Genomic DNA, 20,723 nt, shown 5'->3' on the forward strand with positions numbered 1-20,723 from the left:
TAGAAGTTTGTTGTTGTTTCCTGCCCATTATCTCCAGCACTGCATTTTGAGCACAGATATCGATGAGAGGGAATGGTAGAGTCTGCAGTGGGATCCCACCAGAAGAAATAACTAACCCTCCTCTGTATGGTTCCTCAGCTTACAGCCCTCTCTCCCCTAAAATTTCTTTCTATTTTTTGAACCATGGGTTGAGCCCAGGGATACTTAACAACTAAGCCACATCCCTAGCCCTTTTATATTTTTATTCCGACACAGGGTCTTGTTGAGTTGCTTAGGACCTCAACAAGTTGCTGAGGCTGGCTTTGATCTTGCGATCCTCCTGCTTCAGCCTCCTGAATCACTGGGATTACAGACCTGCACCACCGCACTTGGCTCCATGGAGCCATCCTCACACTTCCCCTGGGAGGGAGGAAAATAAACTAAGACTCAGCAGTAACACACCAAGGGTGTGTGGGAACAGGGTTGGGAGCGCAGACCCATCTGCTCAGAATTCCCCCACACTCCAGAAGCCTAGGGATCTCCAGACTGTCTCCAAAGTGGGTCCTAGCCTGGGTCAGTGGCTGCAGCAAGCTCCCCCCAGCACATCTTGCCCCTCCCCTAGGCACAGTTCTGCCACAAGGTCACTGTATAACCTTGAATACATGACTTGCATCTCTCTGGACAAGTCTGACCATCCATATGAGAAGAATGCTCAGCTGAGGATTCTCCAAGATCCATTGTTGCTCATGAAAAAGAAAGCCTGAGGCCCCACCTAAGTGTCAATTAGTGCCAATATTAAATGAGACCCTGCCTGTAAAGAACACAGGCTGGCACCTGTACCCAAGGGTGCTCTTCTGATGTTAGCTACTCCTGGTGGTCTGATTTCACCCTTCAGAGTCCAAACAAAATGCTATTCCCTATGCTTTGCCTGATTTCCTCTATCAAAAAGAATCTCCCCCAACTCCCCAGCCCTAAGCCTGGACCTCAATGCTGGACTACCCTCTCTGGTCTGGGGATTGAGGCCTCATACCATTCCAGTCTATGGGCTCCCTGAACACATGGCTTCCTTTTGGTTCTCAGGCATCTTCCTGGGAGTCCAGGCTAAGCTCAGCTGGTAAGATGCTCTGGATTTAGATGGAAGAATGGATGTGTGGAAGGGAGGTAGAGAAAGGCCTGAAGGACTCACTGAAGAAAAGAGATGCCTACTGGGTGCAGCCTGCCCTGCACCCAGTGCAGCTCAGCTGCCCAGAGAAGAAATGAAACCAAAGTGGTCAACTTTGCTAATAATAATAAAATAAGTACAAACAAAAACAATGTGCAATGTCTTGCTTGCCTGATGGGCAAAAAGAAAAAAGGGCGTGGGGATGACAGAAACAAAAAGAAGAAAGAAAACCTCCTAGGTGGGCAAGGGTTCAGAGGAATGTGCCATGCACCTGGGCCCTGTTGTTGAAGAGTTCCCCGGCACAGCCTTTGCACAAGGTGACTCAGAAAGATCTACCAAATTGCTGGGCGCAGTGGTGCAAGCCTGTAATCCCAGCAGCTCAGAAGACTAAGTCAGGAGGATCACAAGTTCAAAGCCAGCCTCAGCAACTCAAGGCACTAAGCAACTCAATGAGACCCTGTCTCCAAACACAATACAAAATAGGGCTGGAGAAGTGGCTCAGTGGTCAAGTACCCCATGAGTTCAATCCCTAGTACAAGAAAAAAAAAAAAGTATCAAATTTTTTGAGTGATACCCTTAGACCCAACAATTCCACTTCTAGGAGTCCAGCCTAAGAAATACTCAAACAAGAACACAAAAATGGATACCTGAGGATGCTCCCTGCAGCACTGTCACTAACAGCAAAACACTAGAAAGCAACTGTATGTCCACTGCTAGAGGACTGTAAGTTCTAGAGGGCTGAGAATGTAGCTCAGTGGTCCAGTTCTTGCCTAGGATACTGAAGGTCCTGGGTCTGATCCCCAACTCCATGAAAACAATCAATAATTCTGGTGCATCCTCTCCATAGAGCCCTCTGGCTGTAACATGGAGATGTGTGATGCACACGTGGTGCTAACTCCTTCACCAACAATCCTTAACCCTGGCTGCACATTCAAGTTTCCCAGGAAGTTTTCAAAGAAACACTGATTAGGAACCCCTCCTCAAAGACTCCAGACGCTGGGCCCAGGTCAAGATATTTATTTATTTATTTATTGAGTGCCTACAATGATGCTAATTGTGCAACCAAAACTGAAATCACTGCTACATGAAAATATGAAATGAGAGTCAGTGTCGCCAGGGAGTAGCAGGCACCATCTGTGTTTAAACTGACACATACAGGTATACACACCCAGGTCTAGTGTAAAGGCACCACTGAAAAGGCCCTAGGGAAGGGGGCACCCAGGATGCTAGTGCTCTGGGAAAGGAGCGGGACTGTTTTTTAAGATGTCGAATTTTCTCCCCAGATTGGAACATGGACAACCTTAAAGGCAGAACTCCACGGATGAACAGATGGGTGGAAAGGAGGGCTCCCCCTGGGCGCCTTTATTCATGGAAGTCTCACCCAGACCAGAGGTGGGCCTCTGCTGTCCTTCACAGCTGCAGAGGTAATTATAAATAAAGGTGGTGGTGACTGACTCAGGCTCTGGACCTAGATAAGGCCTGCCCTCAAATCCCAGCTCTGCTACTTCCAGGCAGTATGACCTTGGGCAAGAAATTTCTGTGCCTCAGTCTGCACACCTGTGAAACTGAGATAAGTAAATCAGAAAGCTGCTGTGAGAATCTCGTGGAGGAACAGGGGACGAGAGGAAGACAGAGCCCCATAGTGCCCAAAGAGCCAGGTCCTGATTTTCCCTCCATGTGTCCTCCCCAGGGATCAGGGCTGGTGGCTCTGGATGGATATGTGTCTGACCTGCTCACCACTGAATTACAGCAGCACCCAGATGACCAGCAATGCTTTGCAGAACACCTGGAGCCAAAGAGCCTGGGACATCCCCAGCTGGGAGCAAAGATGCCCATCACCACCAACTCTCCCTCTCAGACGCCTGGAAACATCACCGTCAAGCCTCAATCCTCTCCCAATCTGTTTCTCACCCTAAACCTTATAAAGGGCTAGAAAGGACCCAGCTGCCCTGCAGAAGATGCCCTAGAGCAGCCAACCCAGACGTATCCACTGTGGCCCCAGCACTTGGAAAAGAAACTATTTTTTTTTTTTTTTTTTTGTACTGGGAATTAAACTTCAGGGCACTCAACCTCTGAGTCACATCCCCAGCCCCATTTTATATTTTATTTAGAGACAGGGCCTCACTGAGTTGTTTAGTGCCTAGCCGTTGCTGAGGCTGGTTTGAACTTGGGATCCTCAAACCTCAGCCTCCCGAGTCGCTGAGATTATAGGCCTGCACCACCCCATCCAGCTTAAAACCCAAGTTTTGTGTGTTTGCCACTTCTTGTGTTCCAGGAATTAAAATGCTATACCACCTAAGACATCAGCTGGTTCCATCCCATTTCATAGATAGGGAAACTAAGACTGAAAGAGGATACTATCTTCCCCCAGATCGTGGAACAAATTGCCTCCAACCCACACCCATCCCCCACAAAAAAAAATAAAGCATTTTGAGCCTCACCTTGGAGATAGGGTTGTTCGTTTGTTTTTACCGAACTGGGGATTATTGAATGCAGAGGTGCTTTTCCACCTAGCTACATCCCCAGCCCTTTTTATTATTTTTATTTTTTAGATAGGATCTGGCAAAATTGTTAAAGGCATCACTAAAATGCCAAGGCTGGCCTCAAATTTGCAATCCTCCTGCCTCAGACTCCTGAGATCACTTGCTGGGATCACAAGCATGCACCACTCTGCCAGCTCAGAGTGGGCCTTGGTTTTCTACTCTGGGCAGCAGGTTTCCCTGCGAGCACTACCCATTTTCTCCCTCATGCTTCCTTCTCCTGACCCTATCCCTCACTCTTAGGGCTAATCCTGGGGCAAACCCTCCATGAAAGATGAGGAGGGTCCTGAAGGACACTCAATGGTAGCTGAACTGCCCAGCACTGGCCAGCACCAAGCCAGTTAAGGATTTCCCATCTGACCCCTGAATCTCTGTGGCAGGATGACCATAAGCAGCAGGATGAGAATTTATTGAGTCAAACATTCTGTTTAATTTCAAATTAATATAAAACTCTCATATTGCTTTTATCATTTTTAAAAGACTATTTTTCAAGCCTAGCACCATACAGGGCACAAGCCAAACGTGAGCAGCCACTACCGTCTCACCGCATGGAGCACCGGAGGAGTAAGAGGATGACACAAGCCACCCCCAGCTCCGGGGTCATGAAGGCTGGCAGCCTAACCTCCTCAGCAGGAAAAAAGGCAGAGGGAGACCAGGAGGGCAGGAGAGACCAGAGAGAGTAACACCCACGGGAGCCCAAGTCCTGCCTGGGAGCTCACCCACTCACTGTTTCTCTTAGGAATTCATTAGCCACGACCTGATCATTTATTCACTTACTCACTTGCTCACCGGTTCATTCCCTCAACAGTTTACACCTTCACTCATTCAGTTCAGAAGTTCTTTTATTTTTAAACACAGTAGTCCAGAATCCCAGCTTGGGTCCTCATCTGTGATGGAACATGAGGTCCCAGAGCCCCCCCCCCCAGGCTGCCCTGTGACAGGCAAGGTGCTCTCCCATGAGGAAGGCAGGACCAGCCCGACCAGCTCTCCACAGGGTTGCTCTGGGGACTGGGAACCTGAGTGGTTCTCTATGGCCCCAACAGGTGGAATAAGTCCCCACGCCCCTAAATTGTAGGAGCCAGATTGCAGATGGATGTGTGAAATTAAAGATGCATGGATGTGACACAGAGAGAGAGAGAGAGAGAGAGAGAGAGAGAGAGAGAGAGCTCCCTGAGTACAGCAGTGTGCAGGTCCAGGCGCGCGCATGCACACACACACACACACACACACACACACACGTCTGAATGAAGAAATTCCGGGGTCCCTTTTCCGTGGTTTTCAAGATTTTGAGAGATTCAAAGGAAACATCAGTAAAGGCCTGAATCTTCCCAATGTACATGCCCAGGTCCCTGGCTGACCACTGTCCCTCTGGGGGGTACAGGGTATCTGCAGACGCTCTCTTGGGACCCCAAGAACAGGTGTACTGCTTGCGGAACCCCAGAGAACCCATCGCTCTCTGCAGCCTCCACCTCAGGTGACGAGAAACTGTCCCTTTTGCCCATCTTCCCGCCACCAGCCTGCCAGCCTGCTCTCCTCCCTTGTCCTCTCCCTGGGGAGTCCTTGGAGCTGGTGATTGTCTCCCATCTCCCCTAATTCAAACCTACAGCCCCATGGGGACTAAGGACAAAACCAAACCTCTTGTTCAGGAAGCAGAAACACACTGTATGCTGCAGGTGCTCCATAGTCCCAGCACACCCAGGCCAAGGGGCACAGTTCCTCACCTGCCACTGCCACCTCCACCCCCACCCCACCCCACCCCCCCCCCGCTATCTCCAGGAATGCCCTGCTCCCTGACCAGGCCATCACTCTGGCTTCAGGCAAGTAAAATTTGGTGCAACAGGAGTTAGGTGAACAGTATGTTTTATTTAATTAGGATCAACAGAAGAGATAAACCTCACAGCAGGACAGGGAATGACAACACTGCACAAAATAATTCATGCCCCAGTAATGAAAGGGCAAATCTCAATTACAGGGAAATCAGGGGAGGAAAAAGTTCCCCAGCACTTTGGAGGAGGCAGAGGAGGAGGAGACTGCACACTGAGGCAAAGCCCAGACCTACAGGCCCAACATGGGGCTTCAAGGACTCCACAAATCAAGACAGTCAGGTGGCCGTCCTGTAACAGCTGCTCCTCCCTTCTCCCCATCGCAGACAAACATGCCCCAAGTGCATTGGGCTGGGTGAGTTGATGCTGCCTGGGCCCTGGCAGGCAAGTGCGGGAGCCACTTGAGATCTGGCCTATGGTGGCCACTAGGGGAGCTCACACCCAGCCAGGCTTAGTCTCCAGAAGAATGGCACCCCCAAAGAGCGGGAAAATGTTCTAATCCTGGGAATGGTAACCAGATCACTAGAAAGTTTCTGTCCTTGTCCCGGGCACCCCAGTCCCACTGGCCCTGATGGGGCAAGGCTCCTGCTCTCTCTTAGCGGCAGGCAGACCTGACTCACCTCTCACTCTGGACAAAGAAAAAGAACCATGAGATTTTGAGACCCCACAACTTCTGAGCCAGTTTTTTCACATCTGTCCTGGAAGATTAAAGTATGAACTTATGGCTTTCCCCCAAACATCAATACTTGGGAGTGGTGTCAGTTGCAATGTTGGGTATTTAAATAGTACACTAGGGGCTGAGGATGTGGCTCAAGCGGTAGCGCGCTCGCCTTGCATGCGTGTGGCGGGGGTTTGATCCCCAGCACCACATACAAACAAAGATGTTCTGTCTGACGAAAACTAAAAAAATAAATATTAAAAATTCTCTCTCTCTCTCTCTCTTTAAAAAAAATTAAATACTACTTTAAAATGATTAAAATGTATTTTACCCCCATTTTTAAAAAAGGAGGGATGCAGAGTTCTGAGCCACTGCTCAGGTCAGAGAGGTGAACAGAGGTCTCTGGGATCCAGGCCCAGGAATGCGAGGCTTTAAGCAGCTTCACCATGCAACAGCGAAAGGATATGACAGTTGGGGACCCACACATCTGTAGGAAGCCACTTTCCCCCTGCCAGGGCTTCCCTTACCTATTCCAGCACAATACTTCCCTTTCCTATCCCAGCACATTTCAGCAAATATGTCTCCAGCGACTAAACATCCTCAACAATGAACTCTCCAAGTTTCAGACCTCAAACAAAAAGATTCTTATTGGCACAATTTCCCTCCCAAACAAACCCCCAAGGAGCACAAGGAGTGCCACCCAGGCCCCCTTCTCTCAGCTCCCAATCCCTGGCCTTAGGTGACATAGGCGGAGCAATGCCCATTATGGAGGACAGAGAAACTGCTGTTAGATTAGTGAGCACATCCACAGGGCCCCATTTTATATCCCATTTAAGAAGATGACATGAACATCTGCTTTCACTTCAAGACATTAATTTTCAATTATTGGAGAAAAAAAAATTAGTCCTGACAAATTGCTGGCGAACACAGGCTCTTGTCTGGTGGTTCATAATAATAACTTCGGGGGGCCCACCATTAGTGTCCTCGGATGGAGTTTCCTGATGGAGCCCATCATCTGCAGTCTGCGGTGGTGGCGGGCAGCGCCAGTGTATCTTCTACACCCTGTTCTGTGGGGCGAGAGAGACGGTTCTGCGAGCCCCTGCTCCAGGTGACCGCCTCTTCCGTGACCAGGTTAGGGAACTCAGGACTTTCAGATTTTCTTGAGAAGCGAGGGATGGTGAAGATGGCAGGTAAACAAAAACACCCTCTGGAACCATTTTCAGCTTTAGACATGTGGAGGCTTCCTTCCATTCAGTAGCAAGATTTCACACAGGGATGTAAATCCTTCCCAAGCCCAAGTGTGGCCAAAAAGGCAGACTGGAATCCCCTCAGAAAAACACCTTATAACCCGATTTGTCATCTGCAGTGGGAGAATGTACTGCATGCTTCTCCTATGAGACCCCTTCCACCCATGACAAAAGGCCATCCAGGATCCTAAATCCCAAACTCAATGGCTCTAGCTGAATGCTACATCTGCTATAAAAAAAAAAAAAAAAAAAAACTATTTGCCAGGGTCCCATCTACCAGGGAACCTGGTTCAGCTCGAATTGCAGGCTCTAGGAAGGGGAAGGAGGAAAATAATTTAAAAAGCAAGCTCTTAATTTGCCAACCTTAGTGACCCCCAATCCAGAGAACAACCCACTTGATAGAGATTATCAACACTATAATCTCGTTGGATGGGTTTTTTATGTATCTTGGCTGCTGTAGTCACTATATCAATAAGAAGCCACTGTGGTGTGGATGAGCAGAAGAATTCAGAGATAATGATGTAGCGGTCTTTGAATTTGGATGGTCACAATTGAAACCAGAGTGTTAGCCTTGCTCACATGTTCAGACTCTGGGGGGGGGGGTGAAGTTAGCACATGGAAGGGGAGGTAACCCGGGAGGGAGGCAGGTTCAAAAGGAAAGGGAGAAAACAAAACAACAATAACAATATAAAATTATATCTTTAAGAAGGCAATTAAAGACACTGCTACTTCCAAAGTCAACTGGGTATCTGAGCTCCGACATTGTGTAATTGACTTTGCAAGTAGAACAACAGCAATGTATCAAAGAAAATGTCAGTGTTTTCATAGCACTAATCTATAAGGCTGGGAGGCCCTCCCGCTGTAAGGCAGGGCTGACAATACAATAACTTTCAAAGGGATATTACCATCATGCTTTTATTCCTGACATCAATCAAGACAAAGAGAATCCTTTTCACAAGACATTTAAAATCAAACCTTTGTACAAGAAGATAGGTAAAACAGCGCTCTCCTTAAAGACAGCCACGAGGAGTAACCAACTAATTGGTGATCCTTGAAAGCAGTAAAGTATTTTTATTTACTGAGTGCACAACCCCAGTTGCTGGCTACCACCCCATCCTGGCAGGTAGGCTATGAATCAAAAGTTTCCATGTTTATCTCCCCCACTCACTTCACCCTGTTTGGCACCCACAGCAGGCTAAGGGAACTCACAGCCAGCGCTGAAAACTTCAAGTGGGATATATAACCAATCCAGGCTTCACTAGTCCATTTTGGGTGCAAAACTACTCTGATTACAGACTAATATATCTACACACAAAACGCCCTTGAAAGCCAACGGGAATTTGCAGAAATTGACAAATTGGCCAAACCACACCTATTGAGCTTACCTATTATAACCAGGCACTAAGAGTTTCCAAGGTACTCTTCTGTTTTAATTACCCTAGACACTCACTCAGATAGGAAGAAACCCTGATACCTATACAAATATTTTCAAGACATAAAGATAATACTCTTTGCAAACATCAGTGTAATGCATAGACAAGTCTGGGCTTTACTTCAGCTAGGGTTCAGGAAAAGCAAGCACCTAAAGCCACCCACCCAGTTTGCAAAATGGATGGGGCATCAGGAAACCTAGCCATCCACCACTAGATTACCTCGAAACAGTTAAGATGCCTGCATGCCATAAGTTAGTGACACTGAAGGAAAACTGCAGGTCCTGGAGCAGGAAGTAAGGAAGAACTAATGTTCAAGAGAGTTTATAATCTACACACTTTCTGAACTGTTGATGTATCCAGCCACCAGCCTTCCAAAAGGTCCAAGATGATGGCCTTAACACCCAAAGAAGGTCACCCCCACTCAGGGCTTGACAGAGCTCCTGTACAGGTAGCTCCAAGTCCTAGAATGTTGTGGAGGAGAGGAAGAGAGAAAGACAGTCTGCTGAAGAGTCCAGACAAAGTGTTTTGTCCCTCTAATATCCAAGAGACCACATGCCAAAAGTATGCAACCAAGTTGAGTCACCCTGAGACAAAGATGTTACTCTGGAAGCACCAGAGGCAGCAATGGTTGCTTTTACTTTTTCAGACAGATGTAGACACTGTTGTGTCTTTTTAAACAGTGTTTGAACAACAGGCTCCCTTCATTTCATTGCTAAAATGGGGAGAAATATTAAAAGAGGAGGGAGCCGGTCCTAAAGCTGCCATGAAAACACACTCTCCCACCACTGCCACCTAAATGAGCCTTTTCCAGAGCCAGGCTGCAAGTCTGCAAGCTGGCCTCAGTGGTGAGTTCCTTTCGTTTACACATCCAAATGAACAGCTAAGAGAAATCAATGCATCTAATTGCCAGACTATTAAATCCTGCATCAGGGGAAGAATTCCACAGCCACCAGCTTAAGAGTTGCCTACGGATATAGCAATTATTGCAACTTTGTATTAGATTGAACCAGATCCCCAGCCTTACAACTCCAGCCAGGAGAGCTGTACTCCAAGATGCCTAGCTCCGGTTTCCTCCTTGCATGGTTTCCCCTCCTCCTTCTCTGTGAACGTGCTGTAGCAGGCCACAACATTTGCCAGGGCTGGCGGGTTCTGTGGAATTACTTTATGACTGTTAAGTCACCAGCATTTTTCACTTTTCATTCTTAATGAACACTGGGCACCTTATGGTTAAATGTTTAGCAGGATTCTCCTGCCAGAGAAACATAGTTATCTTATTTTATTGCTTATTAAGTTTTTGCAAAAAAAGAGGTGTAAGAATCTAAACAGCAATTACTAGACATAAAGAATGTTTTCTGGAATGAAACAGGCCCTTCCAAAGCTAGGAATAGGTAACTTAATTGAGGGGATTAAATATTAGGATTAAATATCAGTTACCCCAATCCACATAGAAAGCTATGGAACGTACAAAGGATTTGTTTTGCCCTTCCTGCAAGATCATGTACATTTAGCCAAACAAATGTCAACAATTTACACTTGTATGTGGTCTCAGATGAATCAAGAAACCTGTAACCTCAGAATGCCCCTATTTATTACATCTCAATTATTTCCATGGAAACACTAGCAATGGCGAGCTACACTGTTCCCAGGTCCCTAGACTATCAAATTTATAAAATGGACTTTGGAAGAGCTCGGGACTGGCAGAAGAAGACAAAGAAGGCGAGGGAAAGAGAGAAAACTCACTGGGGGTAGTTTTGGATGTTGGGGTGGGGGTATGTGGACACAGCCTGAGTGATAATTAATATTAAGAACTGTAATTAACAGGCATTTGCTAGATGGAGAAAAACTGACAGCAGTACAAATTATTCAAAAGTTTTAAACTGAGGCTGGGAAAAAAGATGTATTCCTTTTCCATAGAAATGAGAGAAGCAGTTGCGTGGATCTGAGGAAGCCAGCAGCAGCCAGCTGTAGGGTAAAGGGAGACAGGACTCCTTAACATTGAGTGACAGAGGAAACTGCAAGGTAATCGTTACCAAACCATCTGATATCATCAGCCAAAATAACATCAGTGAGTGAGATGGGAATAGCCTGGAGAATGAGGCCAAAATTATCAAAGGGAACAAATCATTGCAATTACCACGCAGCATCACCAGGAGTCAAAAAGGAGGAAAGGGGTGTAGGAAAATCAGTCATAACATTCATGGATTTGGGTTTTTTTTTTTTCTTTTTTCTTTCTTTTTTTTTTTTAACAAAATCACAAGACTTTGGAAAACCAATGAGGCTGCTCACTCCCTGCCCTACCATCCCAGCCCCCTTCTCTATTGGCTGGGTATCCTCCCTCCAGTAAATCTGGGTTTTCCAAAGAAGGACAAACATCCTGGGGGTACAAATGACCCCCCACCCCAGAGGGAGGCTGTGTTCCCAAAGTGGAAAGTGAGCCCCCCCCCAGGCCTGTTTGATTTTCAAAGCAGCAATGCCTATGCTTTCAAATCATGCTCTCTGAGCATCCATTCAAAATTGTTACATTTCTGTCTTTCCTTCCTGCTACGGGCTTTCATATTTCCAAGATCAATTATGAATTACGGTCAAGCGACTTCCACTGCAGAATGCACAGAGCTGGGGAAGTCCACAATGCCTCCACATTAGCCCTGACAAACAGCAGTGGAGGCAAAATTAAATAAAATGAAATGTAAAAGGCACCACTGTTCCTTAAGAAGCACCTTCAAGCATCTTTAAAGGTGAAGACCTTGCAATTTCAAACACTTGGTGGGGAGCTGTCCACACTTAAGCACACACTTTTGAATATTGCTTGTGAGGAGGGGGGCAGTTCTTGAAAAGCAATAAATCCCTCACCTACTGTAACTCTTATCTATTCAAATTATCTACTCTCTTAATTCCTCCCTTGATAAGTGGCCACATCTCCACCTTATGCACTCCAGTAAACAGAATAAAAGGCAAAATGGTGAGACACAAAGGTTGTGGCTGCTTTTAGAAAATGTAAAGCTCCATGGGAAGAATCAGGGGGCTTCTGATGCCAAGGTTCTGCAGAAAGATTGTGTGACTGGTATGTACAACACTTCGCAAAATGCCTTCACTAGTCTTCTCCCACCTAGCTATCTTCCTTCCTCAGTTTGCTTGAATTGTCAGCTACATATACACACATGTACATGTAGATTCATTTAAAATCATTTCAAGGCTCATTTCATGAAAGGCTAAAGACCAATTCTTGAATCTTTCTCTGAGATCTACAGAGTGGTTTTATAATTCCGATCAAGCAACTCTGAAACACCCACCCATCTGTTCACTGCAAACTGTTCTACCTTTTATTTCTGTGGCTTGCCTTCTAAAATAAGAAGATCTGAAGACACATCACTAGGTTATAGGTAAGTAAGCTTTGCATCTTTACAAAAAAAAAAAAAAAAAAAACGCAAGTTTAACCCAAAATCAACTGCCTAATTTAAAGAAAACTCTTTTTGCATCCAGTAGTTCCAATTCCAATATCTTCTTCTTAAGTGGCTCTAGAAGGAGTGAACAATGAGCCAGGAAAAGAGAAAATAAATCAAATATTACTTAAAACTGTGGGTGCACTTCTATTCAGGAAAAGGACAAACATTGACCCTTCTTCCCTCTTCTCTTCTGGGAGTCTCTCTTCTGGTTTCCTTCTCTTGATCAGAACACCTTTGGTACCCCCACCTCTGTGAGACAGAACAGGCTATTCCGAATTGGGATACAGAACAAGGAGCAGAAGTAAGACCAACTTCTCCCAAAGCGTAATAGAGGTGCAGTCCCACTGCTGAAAGTTGAACTGAGTTGGTTTTCTTCTAGGATGACAGGAAGCATCTCTTCAGGCCGGCTGCCACTGGCTTTCCTAGGACTTTAGGAGGAGGGAGTTGGCTAGTGTATCACCCCTGTTGCCAGATTCAGTCTCAACCACTCCAGCCAAGAGCAAGGCTGGCAGGAAGAGAGCAGGGCACCAGGGCCTTCCCGCGCAGGCCTTCAGGACATTAAATTTTCAGAGCAGAACTGGGCTGTGGCCAGAGGTCATCAAGGGTGTTGGGAGAGGACAAGAGCCTCAGGATTTTAAGGCTTCAGAGGCATACAGACACCCTCATCCTGTTCCTCAATCATCCCTCAGTGTTTCCAAGCGGCTAAGCACCCATCCCAGGGGCTGGAATTGGGACAAAGCAGCAGGCCAGGCCAGGAGAGGACAAGGACGGCTTGTTAGGGGAAAATGGCAGGGGAGTGGCTCAGCCTGTGCACTGCCTCTCCTCAGGGCCTCTGCTCTCCAGGGGCCCCTGGAGCTGGGGACATAGTGTAAATAGAAAGCACAGCAAGGAGAAGGAGTACGTGTGTGTGTGTGTGTGTGTGTGTGTGTGTGTGTGTGTGTACCTACACATCCATATCTCATCCCAAACGTGCGCAACCTGGGGACTCGGTGCAGGAAGCTGGCCAGGGTGCAGAAGGTGAGTACCGGGCACAATAAGAGGATGGCTGCAGCGCTCCCTGGGGGACCAGCGACCTGCCCGCGGGGCGCAGATAATGAACTCCTGGCAGAGTCTCCCTGCCCGGTTGGTCTCTGCAGAGCAGGCAGTAAGTGAGGCGGCCCCAGCTGGGAGCCCGGCCTGGGCAGGGGGCTGGGAGGGGGGCCTGATGGCCGGCGTGATGGCCAGCCCGATGCCGCAACTGAAGTGGGCGCAGGCAGCCCCGGCGGCTCTCCACATCCCCGAGCGACAAGGAGGGGGTTGGAGAAAGCCAGCAAGGCCCGGGGCCAGCAAGGGCGGCCTCGAAGCTGCCAGCCTCCTGGGCGCCCCTCCTCGCTGCCTCTTCCTCTGGCCAGCACCGAGATTCACAATCCCCGCCAAGTTGGGCGCACCCCTTGATTGGCCACACAGGCCCGGGTTTGCAAGGAGGGAGCGACCCCTGTTTTAGGCGACCCCAGGCCCGGGTCCCTGCAACTGGTGGCTCCAGGCCCGGCAAGGGTCCCGGTGGGTAGGATGTCCACGATGTGCCCCCTCCACCGCCTCGGCCTTCCGCTCCTGGCTTCCTCCTCCCCCTCCTCTTCCTCCTCCGCCGCCTCCTCCTCCTCCTCCTCCTCTCCGCTTGCTCGCATGGGTCCTGGTACACCCGCCCGTTCGCGGGTCTCTCCTCCCTCTCTCTCTCCCTCCTAGTTCCAACTGAAACCGCTGTTGACCAGTGACGAGTTCTTGCTTCCCCAATGTTGAAGAATAACACCAGAAAGCACACGCCGAGGCAAGGTCAGAGTAGAAATTAGAAATTTATTAAAGGACAGCAGAAAAGACTTCTCCCGGAGGAAGAAGGGGACCCAAGAGGTGGAATCCGTGGAAGGGCTGTTCTTTCCCCTTTTTATAGTTCTTTCAGTGATGGAATGTAGGTTGGAGGCCTACAGGTGGGCTTAATTATCACCTTTTGGGATGGGCTATCTCCAAGTCTGTTGGGGCTGTTTCCTGGGCTCCATTAACATTCCATGAGTTGTCCTGCGTTTTCCCTGAGTCATTCCCAGCATGGCCTCCATTTTAGATTTCACTCGATATTAGACCCGATTTACCTGACTACACTGACTACCTAACTTTAAATCTGGCTTCATTCCCCCCTCTAATTTGGGAACTCCTTACTGCTGTAAGGAAGGGGGGCGAAGAAAATCTCTCTGGCTTCTTCAGGCTGAAAAGGGACGGTGTGGGGCAAGCAGTTTGGAGTCCCCCTTTAAAAATTGGGTCTATGTAGTGATAGATGATAGAAGTCTGATTGAGAAGTAATAGACTGGAGGGCCATTTGAGTGATGGGTGGTCTATAAGAGAAACAAGAATTCATTAATACTGGAACCAGATTGATGCAGCAATAAATCCCATAGCACAGGAATATGCCAATGAGTATGATGGCAAAGACAAAGACTAACAATGTTTTCCACCAGGAAGTACCAAGAACCAGGAGCTAAGATATTGTTTCCATGACAAAGTTGCTGAGGACATGGCTTCTATCTGAGCATGTAAATCTTTAAGGAAATTTGTCACATTGCTAGAATTGTCAGGGATGTAAACACAACATTTAACTTTTAGGGTTACAGATGTCCTTTTCCTTAAGATACAGTTTAATAACTTAATGTCATCTGACTTGCAAAATCCTTTTACTAGTATGACTTCTGTGTCTAATAGAGAAATCTTTAATTCTGTAACTTAGGGCTGGATAACCATACTAGCAAACAAAGGCCTTGAACTAACTACTCTGGCAGTTCCTTTTGATAGTTATCAGGCATTCCTGTCTGAGAATCTCTTTTGAAGCCTCCAGTTTACTTACTTATGGAAGTTACATTTAACTATTATTTTATTTAAAATGCCCAGGAATAGCTGTGTTTTGGCTTTGACTGTCTTTGCTAAGTGTTTTAGATGAAACAAGTCAAACTGACTTTTGTTTCCATCTATTGTTAACAGTCAGCTGAGTTTCCTTGGGAGTCCTCGGGAACTTACAGCAGCTTCTCAGATCTGCTAGTGCCATTTGCGCTAGGATGGGTCCAGGCCTTGCTTGACCATGTGGCTTCCCTCGGAAGCATCAGGCATGTCTCCCTTTTCTGATGACCCTCCTCTTCACAGCAAATGCACTGATTGGCTTTCTGTCCTCCACTGGTCTCATTAATCTCCCTGATCGGGAGGTTATGTGGCCTAGAGTTGCAAAGCTCTTTGGAAAAGTCCCCTATCCCCTGACTCAGACTGACTCAGAGGGCAACAGCCAAAATTTTAATTTTAAAACTTAATCTTAAACATCCAGCAAATAAGTTTTAACAGCCTTATATTAAGAGCACTGGGCTTTAATGTCTATCTCTCTATCCTGTAGGTGATAACTCCTTATCTTACATTAACCCAGGTTGTGAGTTCTTAAATCAGTACCTCTGCAAAACATTAACAGGCAATCTTTAAGCCATTTTGAAAACTACAAGATAAAATTATCAAGAGTAAAAACATATTTAGTTCATGTAATAGCTACCTTAAATTTTGGTGGAGTTATACATTATATCCCCTGTTTGAGATCCTAGTAATCTTGACAAAAAACAACTTTTGGGCACAACTTTAAATGTACTGAAATCTAGCCTACTTCTTTCATAGTCACTTTCACATGCAGTGAGATGGGACACAGAGCTTTATCTCAAGTAAGGTGGGGCTCTTCATAGATCTTAAATACTATAGTTCTGAAACTGATCTTTGCTTTTTAAACATTATTTTACAAAGCCTACATAAATTGTGAACTTGAGCAAACATAACATAATATCACATCTAAAACATGAATTAAAGAAAGGCTGAAAGCTTCTAACCTTTTGTAGAAAAGTAGCAAAGTACTTTTGTGTTTTGCAATAAAACCTTTACATAGATTAAGCCCTCATTAACTTAAAAATACATTTAAATTGTATCTCAGTGTAAAAAGTAACATGGAACTTTACATAACTTATTGATAACAAGTCCAGTTATAGAACACAAATGATTTAATTATATCTCCAACATGTCTTTCTTTTAAGCCTAAAATTACCATATAACTTTAGAACACCAGCTTGATATAATGCTCTTTCTAAGGCTTCTACCTAACAGACTTGTATACCTGGAAGATGTGAACATATTAATAGCACCAATTACATTGATGTTTATATTAACCAAGTTTAGCTTTTAAAGAGATAACATAGCACAATTCTCTAAAACAACAGCACTTGTTTAACCAGCTGTTTAATTTCTTTAAGATTACTTGCTCAAAAACTTACACTTATAAGCAACTTACACAGACCTTCTTTATATCATTTACTTAAACTCTTTTAATTACTTAATCATATAGACTCTTATCCAGAAACACATTTTCCCTCTATGAAATCCATACCTAGAACCTTCTAGTTTCTTTTTTATCTGTTAACCTCCTTCTGTTCACATTTTGAAACAATACTTGTAAATTTTGAATTTAATCAGATTATTTTATACACATCAACATTTTGTTAGGTTTTATTTTTGAACACCTAGAAAAACTTATAATAAGCTTAATTTTAAAGACATCTTTACTTTCATCTGTTTACCTAATTTAAATTGAGCCATCTGAATCACGTGAATCAAAGATATTTGGATCCATTTTTAAAATTTTTCATGAGCGCTCCTCATCTGTCAATTGGCATATCACTGCATGATATATGAACATACATACACACATACAGACATACAACACGTAACACAGTGTAACACAACACAATAGTAAAGGCCTTGTTGCTTTCTCAGGTGAAATCTCATTGCAATGTTTAAAAACTCCATAGTTGATCAAAAATAGAACTTATCAGAAAAACATTAACTTGTCTGTAGGATCAAAATCATGAGCTCAAAAAAAATACAGAATCTAAGAAAAAAAGCAAAAGTCCTAGAAAAAATTGACCGGCCTGTAATTACTCTTTGGTTTAATCTAGTTTGAGTTCCCATAAAAAGACACTTTTACTATTTTTTCTTCTTGGGCCTCAGATCTGTCTCCTACTGAGTGCTCCAGGCTTCTTCTATTTGCATATGAGCTTAAGTCCTGGCTGAGGTCTGGGAAAACTGGAATTCTGAGCACAAACCTCATGCCTAAGGCATTTTAACCATAAGTCACAATTTTCAGGTTTGGATGTTGAAAATTATGATCAAGTTTAAGATACAATTTATAAAATTTCATACCTTTACATTTTCCTACACTAGAAAAACTTGCTCACACAAAACTGAAAATAGGATCTTGCTTAATAATATAAAGCTACCATCAGAAGAGATCCCTTCAGGATCATTAAGCCACTTTCTTTGTTCTGAAGATTCTAAAGTAGTACTAAGTTACATTAAATCACCTGAAAAAATTTTAAAAGAGAACTACACACTACCATGTATATCCAAAATTAAGCTTTAAAAATTTCCAAGACTGTTGCTATTCAATGTTATTTCAATAAGCCAGACCAACGTCCCAATCCAACATTTTCTTTTCCTGAATCTTACACACTAAGGGGAACAGATACCAAATCATAATTTACTATCCTTGCCCAAATTAATGCACTGGTACACCTAGTGAAATCTTTTCAGGCTACCCAGTTCAAAATTGATGAAAAAATAAAACTGAATGATTGGGAGTTACTTGCCAACTTGGAAGTAGAGTTCTTTTAATTTTCTATCCTAAGTATCTAAGTTCTCTGGCATGAATTATCTGAAATCACAAACTAAATAATTACCTAACCCTAACTTTTAACTGCAAGATTGTGCAATGCTTCAAACTCATTTAGATACCAGATGTTACAATGAAACATCATCTTTTAGACACACATTTAGCCTAGATTATCCCCAAGAAACAATCAGACAACTAGATAAGAAAATATCTCTCCAGGTTTTGAACTTCCATTTAATTATGACTCCTATCAGTGGCACCATAGATTTCCCCATGAGTGGACCAGATGTTTTCACATAGGGGCAACTATAGGTGTAAAATTAAGGGCCTCAGTGTGACTGACTTTACTGCATTCAGGTGGAGTAATCCTTACAGCGCAGGGAAGGAATGAGGAATTTCCCCAGAGCGAAGGTGGCTCTGGCAGCTGCTGGGAAATCCTCAGTCTCCCCTTACTTATAGGATTAGCTCCTTTGGATAGACCCAATCCCAGGCAATCTGGCATAACTCCTAACTTTTCCAGTAGCGTCAGTTTTTATCTGCCTTAGGTCTTGAAGGGGGAAGAGGGTATGTACTTTGATCGGCTCAAATTTTTCTCTTCATAGCAGATATCATAGCTAAGTCTACTTTACACTGTTGGCATAATTTAGGATTTTCTCTTAGAGCAACGAAAATCTGAACATACAGCACCTCACACCATTTCCTTTTTGTAAATTTTATCAAACTGTCCCAATTTTTTAATACACAGGCTAGTGGTGCACCTGGCGTATTGGAGAGAGAGAAGCTCCCGTCTGAGTGAGAAGAAAACAGGACTCAGGCGCCCACGCTGCGCCAGAGAAAACTGTTCTCATTAGGGATGTCTCCCTAGGTTTGAGCTTCCTAAATGGTCCAGAAAACCCGTCTCTCACCTTGCTTTGCCAAGGGGTTTCTGGTCCCCTTTAGCAAAGTGCTAGGGTCTCAGTTTGCCCTGTGCCAGAGACCCTGGGAGGATTCAGACTTAAGGGCATTACTGTATCCTCCTGGCCACTAAAAACCCATTGTAAAGAGAAACATGCCTTTGTTGCCTTTGCTCTGTAGATTAGCAGATTACCTGAGGAGTTGATTCTAAAAATGCCTCTCTAGCAGCTTAAAGAGAACACAGCTCATTTTAAACATTGGGCGGTAAAACAGACTATTGAAAGTTACCTATGCACCTTAGGGAACCTGGGCAGATTTTACTAATTATCTCATGCCTTTCTCAGTCTCAACCCGAATTGCTAACATTTCTGACCTGCAAAGGAAGGGGAGCATCCAGGAGGGATTGGATGCGGGGTTTGGAGTGTTGCATAGCCCATACGGAGGCAAATGTGATTGGGGCTTTCCCTCAGTGCCATTCATCTACCGATCACCCTAGATACCCCTGGGGGCTGTCGGGAGGAGGTTCAAGAGAAAGGAACCTTAAGAATCCTCTGAGAGTAGCCCAGACCGGAATTCCGCAGTTGTTCCAAACTCCTTCCCCCACCTCCACGCATCCGAGGCAGATCGGGATTCAGGACACCGTGTACTCACGCCAATTGCTCTCCGGGCCCAGACAGAAAAGTTGGAAGCGGCTTTGGCAGAACCCAACATGCCTGCTCTGTATTGAACAGGTGATTAAGAGCTGCCTAGGCCGGGAAACCTCTCACCCGAGTCTTGAAGAGTGGCGGCTGCACTAACTGCGTTTAAGTAGCCGTCGGGTGCCCACCTTACCCTCCAGAGAGAAAGAGAGAAAGATGCACCTCAAACAGACATGGGGTGCGTGCACTTACCTCGGTGTAGAATCTTGGTGGGACCTCCAATATGAAACCGCTGTTGACCGGTGACGAGTTCTTGCTTCCCCAATGTTGAAGAATAACACCAGAAAGCACACGCCGAGGCAAGGTCAGAGTAGAAATTAGAAATTTATTAAAGGACAGCAGAAAAGACTTCTCCCGGAGGAAGAAGGGGACCCAAGAGGTGGAATCCGTGGAAGGGCTGTTCTTTCCCCTTTTTATAGTTCTTTCAGTGATGGAATGTAGGTTGGAGGCCTACAGGTGGGCTTAATTATCACCTTTTGGGATGGGCTATCTCCAAGTCTGTTGGGGCTGTTTCCTGGGCTCCATTAACATTCCATGAGTTGTCCTGCGTTTTCCCTGAGTCATTCCCAGCATGGCCTCCATTTTAGATTTCACTCGATATTAGACCCGATTTACCTGACTACACTGACTACCTAACTTTAAATCTGGCTTCACAACGCGCCTTGCTCGCTCACCTTTAACCTAGCGCGGCTTTGCCTGCTTCCGCCTGGACATGTCCAGGGCTCCAGGTGCTCAGTTGCCCTCCGCAGCTGGCTCCCTCCACCGCCCCGTGCCTCTCCAGGTAACCCTTCTCCCCTTTCTCTGCCTGCCTCTCTGAAACTTTTTTTTTTTTTTTGCATCCGGGTCAGCAGGCTGCGGGGAGCGGACAGCAGGTCGGGGTGGCCTCTGGGGGCGGGGGCGGGGGAGGGGGGCGCCGGGCTGGGCCACTTGGGGGTGGAGGGAGGCCCAGGGGGCACGCTGGGGCCCAGCCTGTTGCAATGTGGCAGCTGGGGGCTCCCGGTCCCAGCGGCAGTCCCGGGAAGTCTGGAGGCCACTCGGCTGGGCAGAGTTATGCAAAAAAAAAAAAAAAAAAAGCCAACTTCCTACTCCTCCTCACCGCGATCCCCCCCCCCCCGCCCCCGGGCCCCTGCGGCCCCTCC

At 45.8% G+C, this 20,723-nt stretch overlaps 1 protein-coding gene across 1 annotated transcript in view; it reads right to left on the bottom strand.

The window, feature by feature from the left end:
• The window catches only part of LOC143399525 (uncharacterized), a 70,348-nt gene extending 49,892 nt beyond the window's left edge, over nt 1-20,456 (bottom strand). The window contains exon 1 of the mRNA XM_076856234.2: nt 20,259-20,456. The gene's annotated coding sequence lies outside the window, so the exon portion shown is untranslated. The remainder of the gene's footprint in view (nt 1-20,258) is intronic.
• Between the last annotated feature and the right edge of the window lie 267 nt (nt 20,457-20,723).

The sequence above is a fragment of the Callospermophilus lateralis genome, chromosome 5, assembly GCF_048772815.1.
Source record: "Callospermophilus lateralis isolate mCalLat2 chromosome 5, mCalLat2.hap1, whole genome shotgun sequence".
Lineage (NCBI taxonomy): Eukaryota > Metazoa > Chordata > Mammalia > Rodentia > Sciuridae > Callospermophilus > Callospermophilus lateralis.